Source organism: Nomascus leucogenys, chromosome X, assembly GCF_006542625.1.
Source record: "Nomascus leucogenys isolate Asia chromosome X, Asia_NLE_v1, whole genome shotgun sequence".
Classification (NCBI taxonomy): domain Eukaryota; kingdom Metazoa; phylum Chordata; class Mammalia; order Primates; family Hylobatidae; genus Nomascus; species Nomascus leucogenys.
The window spans coordinates 44,318,408-44,335,065 of record NC_044406.1 but is presented as its reverse complement, the minus strand read 5'-3'; the positions used below and the strand labels follow the sequence as shown (position 1 = coordinate 44,335,065).

At 46.5% G+C, this 16,658-nt stretch overlaps 1 non-coding gene across 1 annotated transcript; it reads left to right on the top strand.

The window, feature by feature from the left end:
* The first annotated feature begins 6,619 nt into the window (after window positions 1–6,619).
* On the top strand, window positions 6,620–6,775 carry LOC115833504. The gene has a single exon (XR_004028921.1). It is a non-coding gene; the product is annotated as a U12 minor spliceosomal RNA (small nuclear RNA).
* The last annotated feature ends 9,883 nt before the right edge of the window (window positions 6,776–16,658 follow it).

Below are 16,658 nucleotides of genomic sequence, written 5' to 3'. Positions count from 1 at the left end.
AGGTAACATAAACATTCCACCTATAGCAAGTAGCATCTTAGTGCTTGTACCTAAATCTCTAAACATGGCATAATCCAAGGCCACTTGGGTGCCAGGAGAAGCAGATGAATTTGGATCAATCAGATCTAAACAAGGTTGTGCTGGCCCACGTATGTCTACAGGTATGAGGGAAGCCTGTGTTCAGGAGCTGCTGTTGATGGCATCAGGCACAGCAGAGTAATTCAGGAGCAGCTGTGCTCACATGCTTTTTTCTGTTTTTGTCACCCAAGGACAGTGATGGCAAACCTAGCAGCAGGTTAGATTGCCAGCTGCACCTGCTGCTTGACTCCAGCAGACCAGATGATTATTTTGTTGGACTGCGAGTGCTTGATCTAGGGGACAAAGAGAGCATTCATTGTCTCCCCATCTTGCACGTCTCAGGGTCTAAGATATTCCCTCCCTGTATTAGTCCATTTTCACACTGCTATAAAGAGTTACCTGAGACTGGGTAATTTATGAAGAAAAGAGGTTTAATTAACTCAGAGTTCTGCATGGCTGGGGAGGCCTCAGGAAACTCACAATCATGGCAGAAGGTGAAGCAGAAGCAAGAACTTTCTTCACAAGGTAGCAGGAGAGAGAGTGAGGGAAGAAAGCCACCCACTTTTTTTTTTTTGGAGGGGGGACAGGGTGTTGCTCTGTCACCCAGGCTGGAGTGCAGTGGCGTGATCTCGGCTCACTACAACCTCCACCTCCCAGGTTCAAGCCATTCTCCTGCCTCAGCCTCCGGAGTAGCTAGGACCACAGGCACACACCACCATGCCCAGCTAATTTTTGTATTTTTAGTAGAGACGGAGTTTCACCATGTTGCCCAGGGTGGTCTCAAACTCCTGAACTCAGGCAATCTGCCCGCCTTGGCCTCCCAAAGTGCTAGGATTACAGACGTGAGCCACCACATCCAGCACCACGCACTTTTTAAACCATCAGATCTCGTAAGAACTCATTCACTCACTATCACAGCATGGGGGAAACTCCCCCCGTAATCCAATCACCTCCCGTCAGGTCCCTCCCCTGACACAGGGGGATTACCATTTGATGTGAGATTTGGGTGGGGACACAGAGCCAAACCAACCATATCACTCCCCAAATGCTCTCCTTCCACATCTCATGAAATCAATGTATCCCATCCCAGAGCCTGTAACTTCGCTTTTTCCCAATCATCCCCTATTTGTACCCAGATCTTTCATCCAGAAGGGTCAAGTACAAGAGGGCCAAAGGCATTTTTATAAAATGTCTTCTATCTTACTCAGTGGGAGCTGCTGTATGGGAACTTGGTGAGTGGTGTACTCAATCAAGTGGTCATTGTCATTAGGATCTAGGACCGTGTCCACCCAACAAGAGAATTCAGGTGACTGACCAGAATTAAGTTTAAGTCCAAGCCAGGCATGGTGGCTTACGCTTGTAATCCCAGCACTTTGGGGGGCCAAGGTGGGCAGATCACCTGAGGTCAGGAGTTCGAGACCAGCCTGGCCAACATGGTGAAACCCAGTCTCTACTGAAAATACAAATATTAGACAGGCGTGATGGTAGGTGCCTGTAATCCCAGCTACTTGGGAGGCTAAGGCACGAGAATCACTTGAACCCAGGAGGCAGAGGTGGCAGTGAGCTGAGATTGCGCCACTGCACTCCAGCCTGGGCAACAGAGAGAGACTCAGTCTCAAAAAAAAAAAAAAGTTTAAGTCCCCTAGGGCTCTTTTGGGCTGGGCTGCTGCCTGGAGGGTTACCAACTAGGCTAGCCTGAGACCTGTGATTACTGTTAAAGGAAAGAAAAATACATCACGTCCAGGAATGGCCGGGGCAGAATCCCAAATGCCTCTATAGCCCACCCCTTTTGTCCTGACCATTATCTGAGGTACCCAATGGGAGATAATCCCATTCTTGGGACAGCCACATTTAGTGACCAAACTGCCTTACTAAGGTGAGTGGACCAGGAGAAGGAGAGAGAGGTAGGTTCTGCAATCCTTTTGAGTTCATTTTTGAGGAGGCCATTTCAACGTTTAACGATATCAGATACCTGCCCATGGTAGGGCACATAGAACATCTATGGAAGGCTTTGACTACTGGCCCATAGTTGGGTGGCCTTTGCAACAAAAGGCACGCCACTGTCAGACTGCAAATGGTCTGTGTCAGAAACATAGAGTCCTTTACTTTGTGCCCAGTCTATGATGGTGGATGCACTGCCATGTTCAGGGGGCAGTGAACCAGAAGTGCATCAGCTGTTTGATTCCAGTCGGCCTCATCAGAGAATAGGCTCTTACTATGGGCGTCTACATGGGTGACCCAGACTGACCAATTCCACCAGTAGCTCTCTACCCGCTTATCTGTTAAAAAGGCATATGATGTTTTAAAACGTTTGAAAGTCTCAGCTTTAGAACAGTTTAGCTTTTCCACTAACTATCTATTACTGATCTCCACAGACCCCAATATTGTCCCTAGAACCCTCCCATCACTCACCCCAGAAATCTTCTATCAGAAACACCCGTCCTCCATCGTAGCCTCTCAGGCCTAAAATCTCAAATCAAATTCCAATCCTAGGCCAACTCCCCAACCCTAAGACTGCCTTTTCTGGGGTGGCTCTTTTTTCACAGGTGCAGTGAGGCCATTGTTTCTGTACAGCGTGGAAAATCTAAACTGTTCTAAATCTGTGACTTTCGAATTTTTTAAAGCATCATATGCCTTTTAAAAAACAGATAAGGCCGGGCGCAGTGGCTCACGCCTGTAATTCCAGTACTTTGGGAGTCCGAGGCGGGCGGATCAATTGAGGTCAGGAGATCGAGACCAGCCTGGCCAACATGGTGAAACCCCGTCTCTACTAAAAATACAAAAATTAGCCGGGCGTGATGATGGGCGCCTGTAATCCCAGCTACTCAGGAGGATGAGGCACGAGAATCGCTGGAACACGGGAGGCGGAGGTCGCAGTGAGCCAAGATCGTGCCACTGCACTCCAGCCTAGGCGACAGAGCGAGATTCCGTCTCAAAAAAATAAAAAATATAAAATAAAAAACAGATAAGAGCTACTGGTGGAACTGAGTTTCCTCTTTAAGGAAAATGAGGACAAGGACAAGATCCCGTCTTTTCTGCACTCAGTCGCCCCGCCCCCTACTCAAGCAGGCATGTTTATTGGATGATTAGAGGGTCAGTCAAAGCAAGGACCAACCCCCTACTGCCAAAAGACACGTACTACTCAAGGGCCCCTGACTCAGACGTTCTCACTGGTCGGAAATGCCATCAATCAAGTTTCAATCCCCGCCCTCTTCTCGCGGAAGAACTGTGTGTCCTAACCTCTCTCTTACCTGCTGTCAATGACAGGCCTGCTGTCAATCGGCTCCGCATCCTCTAGTTCTGCACATCCCGGGCCATCAGAGCAGGAACTTCTGATCGGTCCGCCTGCCGTTTTTTCACCTATAGAGCCCACCCTCTAAAGGTGTCCAAGCTGCTCCAAAGAACAATTGATTAACCCAACGGCTGTCTTTGGCCCTCAGAACTGTCACACTTGGCTCCGCCTCTTCCCGGACATCATCTGTTGCACCAGAGACTGGCGGGCCTGGAAAGAGGCTCTGAGCCCATCCCCGTTTCTTTGTTGGACCCTGTCAGGTCTCTTGTTCAGTGCCCAATGTCAGTCGGGTAGGGAGGCAGTGGGGCAGTCTTGGTTCTCATCCCACCCCGGAGTCTCTGCGCAGCCACAATTCAGGAAAACAATCTGGAGGCGGGTTCAAAACACTAAGATTGATTGAACGCGCTGATGGTTTGGTTTTCTCCTATAGCGCTTTGGTAGTGGCTTTTATCCAGACCGCCCCCCACCCCCGGAATGAATCCTGGTATAGAAATGTTACCATATGTGTGCGTGTGATTGTTTTTAATATATTTAAATTTGATGAATCAAAAGCCTTTTTCAAGGTCAGATCCCAGACCGACCCTTCTGGCCCCCACCCCCGCTGTTTTTTTTTTTTTTTTTTTTTTTTTTTTCCAAAATGAAAGCTTTCCCAAAGAGGCCACGTTTGTAGGACTAGTGGAATTTTTTGGAAAAGGGAGAAAGCGGATTCTAGATGAGGACAATGGTGGCCCAGAAGTCGTTGTGACTTAAGAGTCTTGGCAGAGGCAGAGTCTGGGAAAAGCGAGCAAAGAGTGTTTTTCATTTAGGTGGCATCTGTACGAATCCTAGTTTGGAAAGGTGCGAAGGTTATGTACCTTTGTTTTTAATATTTTGGCTTTTTAATTTTCGGTTTCTTTTTTTCACTTAGTTTTTATCTTCGAAGTTTAATTTTGCTGTTTTTTTATTTCATATTCTTAAAAATTGTATAATTAAACAAATTTTATTGCTACTGGCTTTTAATTAATTCATTAATTAATTTTGAGACGGAGTCTCGCTCTGTTGCCCAGGCTGGAGTGCAGTGGCACGATATCAGCTCACCACAACCTCCGCCTCCCGGGTTCAAGCGATTCTCCTGCCTCGGCCTCCCGAGTAGCTGGGACTACAGGCACGCACCACCATGCCTGGCTGATTTTTGTATTTTTAGTAGAGACTGGGTTTCGCTATGTTGGCCAGGCTCGTCTCGGACTCCTGACCTCATGATCCGCCCGCCTCGGCCTCCCAAAGTGCTGGGATGACAGGCGTGAGCCACCGCGCCTGGCCTTACTTATTTTTAAAGCAAATTCTTCTAGATCCTGAGTTTCTGGCTTTTTGAATTAAAATTACAAGAAAATTTATTCCTCTGGTGTTAACAGGTCTGGAGACATACATTTATGATGCTTTGGACCTATTGATAATCTGTAGAGTACTTTATTCATTAATTATTTCATTTTAAAAACCTTGCTTTATATATCCCTAGAATACTAAGGCCTGGTGGGGAATATCTTATAATTAATGGTTATTACTAATTATTAATAATAACCGTCAATGAAAGTAAGATAGAAACTGTTAAGAGATTCAGTTAAGTACTGTGTAATTTTGTGTTGATTATATCTGCCAGTAATATTCATCATGCATTGCATAGAAGTGGGATTGTCTCTTTTTCTCCACCTGGTTTGTGAGAAAATTGTGAGCAATTTTGCACAGGGAAGATTCGATGTCTAACATTTATTGACTGCTTGTATGTACTAGGAATAATTCTAAATGCCGATCATGTGTTATTTTTTTCTCTTTTTTTCTTTTTATTTGTCATTCTAAATGCCCTTCATGTATTGTCTCATTTAATCCTCACAAATAGACACATTTATTCTCCTCATACTACAGATAGGGAAACATCCATAAGTAGCAGAGATGGGATTTGAACTCAAGCCGTCTTAAGGACTGCACCGGAATGGTGTTTTTTGTTTTCTAAAATGGGGGCAATAATACATGTAAAGTGATTAGGACATATAGTTAGCTCTGAATACATGGCAGAACTTACTGCTGTTATGGACTTGTTTAAGGCTCCCAGCCACCCTGTGAGTTAGGGATCAACATGATCCCCCTTTTCTACAAGAAGAAACAGGTTCTGAGAGAATAAATGACTTGCCCAAGGCCGCTTGGTGCATGGTCTAGCTGGGTTCATGCTGTGGTCACTTTCCTGCTATAAAACCCTTCCCAAGTTCCACACCCTACTCTGGATAAACTCTTGGTGCATCAAGGCTTTTGATTCATAAAATTTCAATATATTTCTAAGCTGGGTATGGTGGCATGCACCTATAGTCCCAGCTTCTCGGGGGGCTTAGGTGGGAGGATTGCTTGAGCCCAGGAATTCAAGTCCAACCTGGGCAATATAGCAAGAACCCATCTCTAAAAATAAATAAATTTCTAAACACACACATGTCAAACCCCTGTGTGATCTGGCCCCAACCCACCAGTCCTGCCTTATCTTAATGGGTTTAGGGTTTTTTAAAATTTATTTTTATTTTATTATTATTATTTCAGTAGTTTTGGGGGAACAGGTGGTGTTTGGTTACATGAAAAAGTCCTTTAGTTGTGATTTCTGAGATTTTGGTGCACCCATCATCCGATGTAGAGTTTTTTACCCCTCACCCCTTTCCCACCCCCTCCCCCCAGTCCCCAGAGCCCATTGTATCATTCTTATGCCTTTGGTCCTCATAGTTTAGCTCCTACTTGTAAGTGAGAACAGGGCAGACACGGTGGCTCACACCTGTAATCCCAGCACTTTGGGAGGCTGAGGCGGGTGGATCGATTGAGGTCAGGAGTTCCAGACCAGCCTGACCAACATGGCGAAACCCTGTCTCTACTAAAAATACAAAATTTAGCCGGGCCTAGTGGTACATACCTGTAATCCCAGCTACTCGGGAGGCTGAGGCAGGAGAGTCGCTTAAATCCGGGAGGCAAAGGTTGCAGTGAACCGAGATCACGCCACTGCACTCCAGACTGGACGACGAAGCGAAACTCCATCTCAAAAAACAAAACAAAACAAAAAAGTGAGAACATACGATGTTTGCTTTTCCATTCCTGAGTTACTTCATTTAGAATATAATGATTTAAAAAAAAAAGAATATAATGGTTTCTTTCCTTCCTTTCTTCCTCCTCCTCTTCTCTCTCTCTCTCGCTCTTTCTCTCTCACTAAAATAACCTAATTTATTTTTTAAAATTCCCAGTACCATGTCTTAAACTTATGAGTAAGGAAAATAACAATTGTTATTTGGGGCGACACCCGAATCCTCACTGCTAATGTGAGACGAATTTTTGAGCTGGTAAAGGTCGCCCCTAAGGTGACCAGCCTACTTTGCAGGATGCCTAGGAGTCGCGATCTGCCTGACACCTTTACACCTAAAAAGTAGACTGGGGGCTGGGCACGGTGGCTCACACCTGTAATCCCATCACTTTGGGAGGCTGAGGAGGGCGGATCACGAGGTCAGGAGATCGAGACCATCTGGCTAACACGGTGAAACCCCGTCTCTACTAAAAATACAAAAAGAAATTAGCCAGGCGTGGTGGCGGGCGCCTGTAGTCCCAGCTACTCAGGAGGCTGAGGCAGGAGAATGGTGTGAACCCAGGAGGCAGAGCTTGCAGTGAGCCGAGATTGCGCCACTGCACTCCAGCCTGGGCAACAGAGTGAGACTCCATCTCAAAAAAAAAAAAAAGTAGACTGCGGCCGGGTGCGGTGGCTCACACCTGTAATCCTGGCATTTTGGGAGGCCGAGGTGGGCGGATCACTTGAGGTCAGGAGTTCCAGACCAGCCTGACCAGCATGGTGAAACCTGGTTTCTACTAAAAATACAAAAATCAGCTAGGTGTCATGGCACACACCTGTAATCCCAGCTGCTTGGGAGGCTGAGACATGAGAATCACTTGAACCCCATAAGCAGAGGTTGCAGTGAGCTGAGATTGTGCCACTACCCTCCAGCCTGGGTGACAGATCAAGACCCTGTCTCAAAAATAAAAAAAATAAAAAATTTCCCAGTACCATGACCATAACTAAAAGAACACCATGCCTAATGCAGTTTGTGTGTGATATGCAAGGAAAACATTTGGAGAGTGAGTAATAAAAGGGGATTGGAATTTTAAATAAGGAAAGTCCACTTTGAGAAGTTGATGTTTACCAACGACTTGAAGGAGGTGAAGGAGTTGGAAAGAAAATAAAAAGACAAGACTGGCTGGGCACAGTGGCTCTCACCTGTAATCCCAGCACTTTGGGAGGCCAAGGCAGGGGGACTCCTTGAGCCCAGGAGTTCCAGACCAGCCTGGGGAACATAACAAGACTATGGATTAGTCTTGTTTAGAGTTTTGTTCTTGTTGCCCAGGCTGGAGTGCAATGGCACGATCTCAGCTCACTACAACCTCCACCTCCTGGATTCAAGCAATTCTCCTGCCTCAGCCTCCCAAGTAGCTAGCATTACAGGCATGTGCCACCACGCCTGGCTAATTTTTTCTATTTTTAGTAGAGACAGTGTTTCTCCACGTTGGTCAGGCTGGTCTTGAACTCCCGATCTCAGGTGATCCACCCGCCTTGCCCTCCCAAAGTACTAGGATTACAGGTGTGAGCCAGCACGCATGACCAAAAAACAACTTTTTTTAAAAGAACAAATAATAATTTGGGGTAATGATAATAGCTAAATAAATAAGTAAATATATACCACCTTTTTTTTTTTTTTTTTTGAGACAGAGTCTCACTCTGTCGCCCAGGCTGGAGTACAGTGGCACAATCACGGCTCACTGCAGCCTCGAATTCCCGGGCCCAAGCAATCCTTCCACCTCAGCTTCCCAAGTAGCTGGAACCACAGGTGTGCGCTACCACCTGGGTAATTTTTTAAATTTTCAGAGACGAGGTTTTGCCATGTTGCCCAGGCTGGTCTCGAACTCCTGAGCTCAATCAATCTATCTGCCTTGGCCTATCAAAGTGCTGGAATTACAAGCATGAGCCACCATATCCTGCCCCACCACCTTCAATAACAGAGCCAAAACTTCGAAGTAGTGACTGCCAGGGTTCCAAAACCACCCTCCGTCTTGGGGTCCACAATTTGAACATTCCCCAAACCATTGTCCCACAATCTCATTTTTGAATAAGTTTTTTTTATTTAAAAACTTCCATGATTACTGTATTAATATGAAAATTAATTCATTCAGCCAGCCAGTGTTTATGAACAGCTAATCTGTGTCAAACAATATTGTAAGCACTCAGATTAATCCTCTCGATATCCTTACGAGGTAGTTAATATCATTAGCCCCAGTTTACAGAGGGGGAAAATAGGAGTATGAGGTCACACATTTAGTATGGAGGAAGCTGGGATTTGAACCAAGGCAGTATGGCTCCAGGGGATGTTCCCCTAACCCCTGTGTTAGACTGTCTTGAAAGTTTTACTCTTCTTTCAAAGTTCTCTCTTCAATTAGACACTTCCCTCAGATCTTCATCAAACGTCATTTTTAAATTTAATTTTTTTTTTTTTTGGAGATGGGGGTCTTTCTCTGTTGCCCAGGGTGGAATACAGTGGCAGGGATCATAGCTGACTGCAGCCTTGACATCCTGGGCTCAAGGGATCCTCCTGCCTCAGTAGCTAGGACTACAGGTATGCGCGCACATACAAACACATATACACAAATACTATATTCTTCCCTGCTTCATTTTTCTCCTCAACATATATCACTATCATATATTTTACTTTTTTTTTTTTTTTTTGAGGCAGGGTCTCACTGTGTCGCCCAGGCTGGAGTGCAGTGGCACAATCTCGGCTCACTGCAGCCTAGACCTCTGCGATCCTCCCACCTCAGCCTCCCGAGTAGCTGGGACCACAGGCACATGCCACCATGCTTGGCTAATTTTTTGTATTTTTAAAGAAATGGGGGTCTCGCCATGTTGCTCAGGCTGGTCTTGAACTCCTGAGCTCAAGGGGTCTGCACCCCTCAGCCTCCCAAAGTTCTGGGATTACAGGCATGAGCCATGGTGCCCAGCCTGTATTTTACTTATTTAGCTATTATCATTACTCCAAATTGTTAATTGTTCTTTAAATTTATTATCTGTCCCCCACACTGGAAGGAAGCTCCAAGAGGGCAGGAATTTTTGCCTGTTTTATTCACTGCTGTATCCCCGTCACATAGTAGGCACTTGATCAATATTTGTGAGATGAATGAATAAATGATTGAATGAACAAATGAATCCTTCTTCACACTTATGTATAGGTAATGGTTGTTGATTCCCAGCTGCTTTGCCTGGATCCTGTGCCTTCAACTGGCCCTGGATTCACCCCTCTGACTCACATGTACTTGACCTCTAAAGTATTGGCTCTGCTTACGAATACTAACATTTAAAATTGGAATCAGGCCAGGTGCAGTGGCTCACGCCTGTAATCCCAGCTCTTTGGGAGGCTGAGGCGGGTGGATCACTTGAGGTCAGGAGTTTTAGACCAGTCTGGCCAACATGGTGAAACCCCGTTTCTACTAAAATTACAAAAATTAGCCCGGCGTGATGGTGCTCAACTGTAGTCCCAGCTACTTGGGAGGCTGAAGCACGAGAATTACTTGGACCCGGAAGGCAGAGGTTGCAGTAAGCAAAGATCGCACCACTGTACTCCAGCTGGGACGACAGAGTGAGACTCTGTCTCAAAAATTAATTAATTTAATTTAATTTAATTGGAATTAAGGCTGGTCGCGGTGGCTCACACCTGTAATCCCAGCACTTTGGGAGGCCAAGGCAGGTGGATCGCTTGAGCCCAGGAGTTTGAGACCAGCCTGGGCAACATGGTAAAACCCTGTCCCTACTAAAAATACAAAAAATTAGCCAGGCATGGTAGTGAACAACTGTAGTCCCAGCTACTCTGGCAGCTGAGGCACAAGAATCGCTTGAACTCGGGAGGTGGAGGTTGCAGTGAGCCAAGATCATGCCACTGTACTCCAGCCTGGGCAACAGAGCGAGACTCCATCTCAAAAAAAAAAAAAAAAAAAAAAAAGGCCGGGGCGGTGGCTTACACCTGTAATCCCAACACTTTGGGAGGCTGAGGTGGGCAGATCACAAAGTCAAGAGATCAAGACCATCCTGGCCAACATGGTGAAACTGTCTCTACTAAAAATACAAAAATTAGCTGGATGTGGTGGCACGCACCTGTAGTCCCAGCTACTCGGGAGATTGAGGCAGGAGAATCGCTTGAACCTGGGAGGCAGAGATTGCAGTGAGCCAAGATCGCGCCACTGCACTCCAGCCTGGTGACAGAGGAAGACTCTGTCTCAAAAAAAAAAAATTGGAATTAGACCAACTCAACTCAGGTGAATTTTTACTGAGCAACTTTGAACCAGAGTGAATTCTCCTGAGCCAATTTAATTCCTTGATCAATGCCATACAGTGGTGCAGTTAACCCAAAACCAATTTTGGCTGTTTTCATTTCTCTGAAGTTATTTTCATTGTGATCATTTTCTGGTTAATTTTTACAACGATGATTCAGTCCATACATTGATTCTCTTATCTGTGTCAAATTCAAGCAGTAACAGTTTCCCTCAGATAGCTCCTTGGCCTCAGGCTGCTCCTTGACCATCTCAGGCACATACATTCTTGCTTCTGGAACTTGGTACTGATTGTTCCTTCTGCCAGAAATGCTCTTGCATCTGTGTAGTTCATCTCTGGCTTCTTTCACATTTTTTTCCTTCAAGTAATCACCTTTGCTGACTACCCTATTTAAATTCAGGTTCTCCCCTCCCCCCAACTCCCTGACACCCCCCTTATCAGATTTATTTATTTATTTATTTTTGGGATAGGGTCTTGCTCGGTCACCCAGGCTGGAGTGCAGTGGCCCGATCTCAGCTCACTGCAACCTTCGCCTCCCGGGCTCCAGCGATTCTCCACCTCAGCCTTCTGAGTAGCTGGAATTACAGGCATGTGACACCATGCCCAGCCCAGTTGCCCAGGCTGGCCTCAGGCTCCTGGCCTCAAGTGATCTGCCCACCTCAGCCTACCAAAGTGCTGGGATTACAGGCATGAGCCACCACACCCAGCCCCTGGATTTATTTTTAACTTAATCCATACTTATCACTTCCTTACATACATATAATACACAAATTGTGCTGTTTATTTTCTGTCTCTCCCAGCTGGAATACAGGCTTCATGACGGCGGGCATTTTTAAATCTTTTGTTCCCTGCTATATCCCCTTTGCCTGTAACAGTGCCTGGGCAGGAGGATTGCTTCAGTCCAGGGTCCAGGCTGCAGTGAGCCATAGTCACGCCACTGCACTCCAGCCTGACCAACACAGCAAGACCCTATCTCAAAACAAAACAACAGGAACAGTGCCTAGGACCCTGTAGGCACTTCAATAAATATTTGTTGAATGAATACCTCCTGTCATTCTGAGCTTTATTTGTGGACAGTTTCCACTGAGTCTAATATTTCAGGATCAAAATTTGCAGGTCCACATTTTGTTGAGAACATCGAAAACTTCCATCAATTTTCCCTCAACGCAGTTTCAGGTTCACAGTTTTGGCTGCTGTCAGTTTATTCTGTGGTGCTTATGTTTATTGGTAATAGTCACTGTGAATCTGGTAAGATGTTCTGTTTTTATTTTCTGGGTAATGTCCTATTAGATTGAAGGATAAAGGAGGCTGGTATCCGTTATGTTGGCAGAACAAAGTTGCGTCCAAAATATGAAAGTTCAAAGGTCCCTGGGGTCGAACAGTAGGGTGCAAACATTGTGTTAAGGTCTCTGATCACTCACACCAGCCTCTGCCCTCATCCTGGGAAATTCCTAAGGGCAGGGACCCTAATATCCGCCAGTGCCTGGCACACTGTTGGAGCTTGGCACTCAGTAGGCACTCCCTCCCTCTTCATCCCAATGTGGTGCTTAAAAGGTCAGTCATCCCCAGCCTGGCCAACATGGTGAAACCCTGTCTCTACTAAAAAAAATACAAACAAAATTAGCCGGGCGTGCTGGTGGGTGCCTGTAGTTCCAGCTACTCAGGAGGCTGAGGCAGGAGAATCGTTTGAACCTGGGAGAAGGAGGTTGCAGCGAGCCGAGATCGTGCCACTGCATTCCAGCCTGGGCAACAGAGTGAGACCCTGTCTCAAGAAAAGAGAAAAAAAAGGTCGGTCATCCGCCAGAATGGCTGCAGTGAAAAAGATGGGAAATGCCGAATGATGGGGAGTCACCTCTGGGAAAGTGTAGATTGGAAAATTGGCATGATTTACTGAAACTGATTGGTCACATGTCTACCCAATGACTTAGCAATTCCATTCCTAGGTTATATACCCAAGAAATGAGTATATATGTCTATCAAAAGATGTATACAAAAATGTTCACAGAATTATTCTTAGCCAGGCGTGGTGGCTCATGCTTGTAATCCCAGCACTTTGGGAGGCCAAGGCAGGTGAATCACTTAAGGTCAGGGGTTCGAGACCAGCTTGGCCAACCTGGTGAAACCCTGTCTCTACTAAAAATACAAAAATTAGCTGGGTCTGGTGGCTCACGCCTATAACTCCAGCTACTCGGGAGGCTGAGGCACGAGAATCACTCGAACCCAGGGAGGTGGAGGTTGCAGTGAGCCAAGATCGCACCACTGCACTCCAGCCTGAGCAACAGAGCAAGACTCTGTCTCAAAAGAAAAAAAAATTCTTAATAGCCCCAAATATAAAACAACTCAAATGCTCAGCAACGTCAGAATGGCTAAAGTCTGGTCTGGTCATACAATGAAATAGAATACAGCAATGAGGATGAACAAACTACTCATGTATGTGACGATGTTGATCAGTCTCACAAACATACAGAATGAAAGAAACTGGACACAAAACCAGACCAAAGTAACCTAACATTGCTAGAAGTCAGGAGAGTGGCTACCTTTGGTGGGGAGGAGGGAAGACCTGAAGGGAGCTTCTGGGGTTTGCCATGTTGTGATTTTTGTTTGTCTTTTTGTTTTTGAGACAGGGTCTCGCTCTGTGGCCCAGGCTGGAGTGCAGTGGCACGGTGTGATCTCGGCTCACTGCAACCTCTGCCTCCTAGGCTCAAGCGATCCTCCCACCTCAGCGCCCTTAGTAGCTGGCACCATCATGCCTCGCTAATTTTTGTATTTTTTGTAGAGACGAGGTTTCACCATGTTGCCCAGGCTAGTCTCAAACTCCCAAGCTCAAGACATCAGTCTGCCTCTGCCTCTCAAAGTATGTTTCTTGACCTGAGTGCTGGTCATATGGGTGTGCCCAATTTATAAAAAGCAAATGAGCTTTGTGCACTTTTCTGCATGTCTATTTTAATTCAATGATTTATAAAGAATCAGTCAGTGTGGCTGGGCCATGATGAGGGAGGGGAAGGTAGTATTGTCAGAATGGGGCCAGGGCTTGGATTTTAGGATTAAGTCTAAGTGCAGCCTTTTGTTTGACCAGAATGGAGGCTTCTGGAGAGCCCTGGAGCTTGATGAGGCAGAGCAGAGGGGAATGAGAAGTGTTCATCCTCAGAGGGGTAAGCCAGAAGGCAAGGATGGGTATGGGATGTCACCTACACAGGAGGTATCAATACCAAATGTTTATCAAGCACATACCATGCCAGTCACTGCTCTAAGTGAACAGAACATATGTGAATACCTGCCCTTCTGGAATTTACATCCTGGTGGGTGGTGAGTGGAGAGCATGTGCTCTCTAGGCACCAGGCTGAGGCTTATTATAGGGGCTATTGCTCCAATATACCCAGGTACTTGGTGGCTGGGGTAACATGCCCCTTTCACTTCCATAGTCCCACTAACTGCAGGGGGGAGGGTAGAGAGTGCTTCCTTTACACATTAGTACTCTCTGCTTTGGGGTACACTCGAGTTGGGAGACTGGCCCCACAAAGCAGCGCTGGGGCAGGGGAAGTCCTCAGGGTCTTCCTCACTTGCAGGAAGGCTCATGCAGATATGGCTCCTGCCTCAGCCACATGTAAGTGGATTTGGGCTCTCCTGAGACCCGGTAGCTAGAAGTAGGGCATTGCCTCTAGTGGTGAATTCGGCAAGCCAGATTTTCTTCCTGTAGCCAGTGGCTGGAGGCTCCCACACCCTCCAAAGCCCCAGGCAGGGACAAGCACAGAGATGGTAGCAATGAATATATGAGGTGATGATTTGGATGTGGGAGCTGTGGAAGGAAGAAATGCCAGGAGGGTGAAGGGAAGCCCACACTTAACAGAGATGCTTTTGAAAGAAACAAACTTAGCCAGGGCCAGAACAAATCTCCTACTCCATCTGCCAGACTGAGAGACAGCAACCCTGGTGCAAGGAGACAGCCTATTTCCACAGAGGAAGAAAGTAAGGGAGAAAAGACTTCTTGATTTCGAGACACAGAAAGACAGAGAGGAAAGGGGGTGAGGAGAGAAACAGACACACGTGCACACACATACACACACACAGATGCATATCTTGAGTTACAGGTCATCCAGATTTGGGGCAGAAGGGAATACAGGCATCCAGACTCACCAACACACAGGACAGGGGCAAACCCCAAAGCCCAGAGAGAAGCAGAGAGGACAGGGAGGGGAGACAAAACACCCACCCTTAGCAACAGAAAGCCCTGCACTCACCCTCCACCTTAATCCCTGGTCTTCTTGGCTTCTCTTCAAACGTAGGAGGTCCCAGTGAGGTGGTCTGGCTCTAAAGATAGCTGCCAACAATTTCTTCCCATGTGCCACGCTGTCATCCAGAGCAGCCCCAAGCCATCATGTTAAGAAGCTGAAGTTAGGCTGGGCACAGTGGCTCATGCCTGTAATCCCAGCACTTTGGGAGACCGAGGCAAATGGATGACCTAAGGTCAGGAGTTCGAAACCAGCCTGGCCAACATGGTGAAACCCCATCTCTACTAAAAATAGAAAAATTAGCTGGGCATGGGGCGGGCGCCTGTAATCCCAGCTACTCGGGAGGCTGAGGCAGGAGAATTGCTTGAACCTGGGAGGTGGAGGTTGCAGTGAGCCGAGATTGTGCCACTGCATTCCAGCCTGGGTGACAAGAGTGAAACTCCTTCTTAAAAAAAAAAAAAAAGGCCGGGCACAGTGGCTCATGCCTCTAATCCCAGCACTTTGGGAGGCCGAGGCGGGCGGATCACGAGGTCAGGAGATCGAGACCATCCTGGCCAACATGGTGAAACCCTGCCTCTACTAAAAATACAAAAATTAGCTAGGTACGGTGGCGGGCACCTGTAGTCCCAGCTACTCTGGAGGCTGAGGCAGGAGAATCGCTTGAACCCAGGAGGCGGAGGTTGCAGTGAGCAGAGATCGTGCCACTGCACTCTAGCCTGGGTGACAGAGCAAGGCTCCGTCTCAAAAAAAAAAAAAAAAAAAAAAAAAAAAGTCAAGGCTGTTCTGCTGGAGAGAGGCCATACGGAAGAGGACTGAAGTGCCAGACATGTGAGTGAAGAAGCCATCTTAGACACCCAGCCCAGTTGAGCCTTCTTTAGATGACTCCAGTCCCAGCTACCATCTAACTACAACTACCTGAGACCCCTAGAAGAGCCACCTTACTGAGCCCAGTCAACCCACAGGGCCATGAAAGAGAAGACTGAATTGTGGTTTTAAGCCACTAAGTTTTTTTGTTTTTTTGTTTTTTTTTTTTATTAATTTTTTTGCACACAAAAACAATAAACATTTCCTAAAAATACATACAAACAAAAAGATGCGTATCAAACATATTAGGAAGGTTGCACATGGGAAGACGGGGAATAGAAATGGGGAGTGGGAATTAAAGAAAATAAATGAGAGAGGGACTTTATATGGATCAGTGATAATAACTCAATCCTCTATTTGACAAAGAAGAAGGAGAAGGAAGAGGAAGAAAAAGAAAGTGGGATAAAGGATCAGAAAGGGAGGAAAATAGAAAAAATTAGAGCATGACTCCAGGGTAGACCTGTTTTGTTTTCACTGGGTTGGTTGGTTGGTTTTTCTGTTGTATTTTTCATATGTTTTGCCATGTTGGCCAGACTGGTCTCGAACTCCTAGCCTGAAGTGATCAACCCGCCTCGGGACCCCAGAGTGCTGGGACCACAGGCATGAGCCGCCACGTCCAGCCCCCACATTGCTTCTGGCTTCCGTGGTAGAACCTCCCAGACGGGGCGGTCGGGCAGAGGCGCTCCTCACTTCTTCCCAGACGGGTTAAGCCACTAAGTTTTAAGGTGTTTGCTACACAGCAATATACAGCCAGAACACCCAGGGAAGGCTGCAGCGGCCCTTTTAAAGTTTTTGACACCCCCACCCCATATCCCCTTCACAACACAATCAACAC